Below are 4,280 nucleotides of genomic sequence, written 5' to 3' on the forward strand. Positions count from 1 at the left end.
GAAAGAGGGAGAGAAACATCATGTGTGGTTGCCTGTCATGAACCCCCCACCAGGGACCTGGGCCACAACCCAGGCATGTGCCCTGACTGGGAATAAAACCAGTGATTCTTTGGTTCAAAGGCCTGCTCTCAATCCACTGAGCCATACCAACCAGGGCTTAAATTTTTAAAAACATTGTGTAGGCCAAACAAAACTCAGCTGCCTACAAAATGTAGCCCTTGCAATGCCATTTGTGATTTCTGCTTTAAACCCATTTATAGCTCAGCTTAAATAGGAAGTCATTTGCCCACAGAGACAATGCTGGTGGGGAAATCAGGAATAGTGGAGAGGTAGCAGAGGACTAGCTGGGGGGAAGTCCTACCTACATATCCACGCAGGCCTGAACATTGAGCAAATCTCAGGATTTTATATGTAGGAATGGGCTCAACAGCCTCTTATTCTAAAAGGAGGGCTATGGGAATAATTAGTGGCAAAAGAAACCAAGAAAGATAGCTAAAGAGGCTAAGAAAAGTGAATTGTGAGTACAGATAGCTCAAGATCTAAACCAGGGATGTTGCAGTGTACTGGATGTTTGCATTTCCTCCCCCACCCACCCAAATTCATTATATTGAAGCCCATATCCTCAATGAGATGTTTATTTGAAGCTGGAGCCTTTGGGAGGTAATTGGATTTAGATGTGGTCATGGGGGTGGAATCCCCATGATGGGATTGGGACCCTTATGAAAAGATAAAGGAACCAGAACTGCTCTCTCTCTACCAGGTGAGGGTACAAGAAGACAGACATCTGCAAACATGGAAGAGGGCTCTAACCAAGAATCTGACCATGCCATCACCCAGGTCTCAGACTTCCAGCCTCCAGAACTGTGGGAAATAAATGTTTGTTGTTTAAACCACCCAGTCTAGGATATTCTGTCATAGGAGCCCAAACTGATTTAGCAGATGCTAAGCAGGATTCATCACACCCGCCAACTCCAACGGACTAGATTGATAGACTGCTGGAAGGTTGGGAAGCTGGAAGGAAAGAACACCAACAATAGGGAATATCTTGAGTGCAATGCTTTTGCTACCCTTGGCCTGAAAGAGGAGAGCATTTAAGGATTACCAGATAATTAGCTCAGGCAGGCAGGGTTCCAAGTCCACATACAAGACAACATAACCATGTGCTCTCAGAATTATTATGCTTTGTATCTTCAAGTTGTGTTTATAGTGAGTCTATAAAATACATCACTATTTGGATTTACATTATTTATTTTGGAACATAAAAGAATATTCATCACATTGGAAAGAGTTTAAAATATACATTCTAAAGTGAATGACTCGCTATCTGTGACTATGAAGAAAAATATCAAATTACACTTGGCCCTTAATATTTAAATATGAGAATTATATTGAGTCTGTGTTCCACTCTGGAAATCCACCGAAGTGGATGCAGTAGTGCACTACTCACATTCCCCTTCAGGCCCTGGCAATCCACTTTCCCGGCTGCTGGGAGTGGTGGCGACCGCTGGCTCACAGCTGAGACCTCTCCAGGAACCGCCTTCGCCACAGTGCTGCTTCTGGGGGCAGCCTCCATTCAATGGCAGACCAAAGGAGGCTATCATGTCTGTCCCTCCCTTGCCTCAATTAGGTCAACTCTGAAGGGCCATCCTAGTTCCAAAGCTCCCTTAAGATCACCTGAAACCTCTGTTGCAACTACATTGCTGTTCAGTTCCTCCTTTGCCCAATCTTACTTCCTTTTCTTTCCTTGTGCACATAAACCTCATAGTCTCAGTATCGGTTTCCTGGGAAACTGACATACAACGGGGCCTTGTTGAAGTACAGCTGACCCTAGAACAACACAGGTTTGAACTGCATGAGTTTTTTTACAATAAATGCCATAAACGTATTTTCTCTTCCTTATGATTTTCTTAATAACATTTTATTTTACCTAGCTAATTATAAGAATACAGTATATAATGCATATAACATATAAAATGTGTGTTAATTGACTGGTTATGTTATTAGTAAGGCTTTTGGTTAACACTAGGCTATTAGTAAAGTTTTGGGGGGAGTCAAAAATTACTTTCAAATTTTCAACTTTGTGGGGGTTGGTGCCCCTAACCTGTCCATTGTTCAAGGGTCAACTGTATAGGAGAATAGATGATGAGAGATGCGTTGACCAGGCTAATTTTAAATGACTTTTCACATTGATGGAACAAAATTGCAAATTTAGGGATGCAAGGAAGATATTATGTCAATTTTAGTGAAAAACATTTTCCCCCTTTCTGTCTCTGTGGCCGCCATGGCTCCTATGAAAAAGCTTGTGGTGAAGGGAATAAAAGTAGCAGGTTCTGAAGTTCACCCTCGACTGCACCCACTCAGTAGAAGATGGGATCATGGATGCTGCCAATTTTGAGCAGTTCCTCCAGGAGAGAATCAAAGTGAACGGAAAAGCTGGGAACCTCGGAGGAGGGGTTGTGACCATCAAAAGGAGCAAGAGTAAGATCACTGTCACTTCTGAGGTGCCTTTCTCCAAAAGGTACTTGAAATATCTCACCGAAAAGTATTTGAAGAAGAATAACCTACATGACTGGTTGCGTGTAGTCACTAACAGCAAAGAGAGTTACCAACTGCGTTACTTCCAGATAAACCAGGATGAAGAGGAGGAAGAAGATGAGGATTAAAACTCACTTACCTGATACATTTTGTACAAGTTCTTGAATAAAACTTAGGAACCAAAAAAAAAAAAACACATTTTCATATGTGAATACTTAACTTTACCTATGTGTGGGGGATATATTTTGTTGCAACTTATTTCTGTTCCTTTGAGGGACTTCTTCCCACCCTAATTGTAAGATTTGAGGAGCAGTACAACTGTGGAGTCCAAGTCCCTGGAGGCAGGAGTAGGCAAGTGCCACTGGTCTGGCCAGTCCTGGTTCACCATGCACTGTCTGTAGGGATTAGTCCAGGAGAAGGGCTTGTGACCAAGGCAGAGACCATCAGAGTCATTCCACAGGATTTAATAGAACAAGTCAACAAAGACAGGGCATCTCTTCCCTCTTACATCATAAACTGTAATAAAGTAAACCTGGAGCTGCTAGCGGCATGTACCTCTCTGCCCAGCTACAGAAGACAATACATCCAACACTTACAGAGAAGCAGAGCCAAGACATGAAGTGATAAAAAATACAACACTGCTTATGTTCTTGGATCCAACTGTGCTTCAGTCAGAACTAACCTTGGACATCCCAGTTACATGAACCCCAAAAACTCCCCTTCATTTTGCTTGAGCTATGTTGAGTTGGGATATTCATTACCTGCACCTGGAAGATTCCTGACTAATTCACTGCATCAGTAACCCAGTGACAGATGAAAACAAAAACAAATAACAACCCTGAGGGATAATAACAGAATAGAGGTACCTAGGGTCAGACGCCAAAAGCTCTACCAGACCCTAGCAGAATAATACACCCATGAACTAGCGAGGATGGATACTGGGGAAGCTCTTTGTCTAAAAGCTCAAACCTAGCTTCTGTGGGTGGGGGCAGGCAGGACCCATGCAGAGATGACAACAGCAAAACAGCAAGAAGTTCTTGGCCTCCACCGCCGAATTTTCAGGCTGGCAAGGAAATGGCAGGCGGCACTGGGGCAGATGGAAGACACAATTGAAGAAAAGCAGTATATGCTAAATGAAGCCAGGATGCAGTTCCAGAAAAACAAAAAACACATAGACGCAGACCTGATTAAGCAGTGTGTAGACAAACACACAGCCAAGACCCAAATCGGACTGATTACCAGATTCCTTGTGCAAGGCCAATTCATCTGCCTACAGTGGGGCTTACTCCACTACGAGGCTGGGGCTTCGAAGCCAGGAAAAACTGAGGAAACTTATCAAACTATGACTCGAGTCTCATGATGAGGTTTCCTAATCCAGAAGGAAGTTTATTTCTCAGAATGATGAGCCAATTAGATCTTGAATGTAAACCAGATGACAAAACCTTTCTCCTTGATTGGGGCGAAAATTCAAATATCTTCTTAACAACCTCCAAAACATTGGTACTTGCCACCTGATGCAGGCTCTCGGTTTGCCAGGGCCTTCCAGCCTGACTGGACAACACTAATCCTAGGGGACATGGACCTTACTTCCTCCTGGAAGCATCGTTTGGAAACAAGGCTAAGGCCTGTGGGAGGAAGCCTGATGAATGAGTGACAGATCTTCTCATGGAAATGCCATTGCCAGACATGTCAGCTGCTGCAAAGAAATGACCCAGTGGCTGGGAGTTCTCATGCCTGCTATCAAA

At 43.5% G+C, this 4,280-nt stretch overlaps 2 pseudogenes; both read left to right on the forward strand.

The window, feature by feature from the left end:
- The first annotated feature begins 2,264 nt into the window (after positions 1-2,264).
- Positions 2,265-2,729, forward strand: LOC114492568 (annotated as a pseudogene).
- Positions 2,730-3,513: 784 nt separating this feature from the next.
- LOC114491302 lies at positions 3,514-3,908 on the forward strand (annotated as a pseudogene).
- Positions 3,909-4,280: the final 372 nt, after the last annotated feature.

This window comes from Phyllostomus discolor, chromosome 1 (assembly GCF_004126475.2).
Source record: "Phyllostomus discolor isolate MPI-MPIP mPhyDis1 chromosome 1, mPhyDis1.pri.v3, whole genome shotgun sequence".
Classification (NCBI taxonomy): domain Eukaryota; kingdom Metazoa; phylum Chordata; class Mammalia; order Chiroptera; family Phyllostomidae; genus Phyllostomus; species Phyllostomus discolor.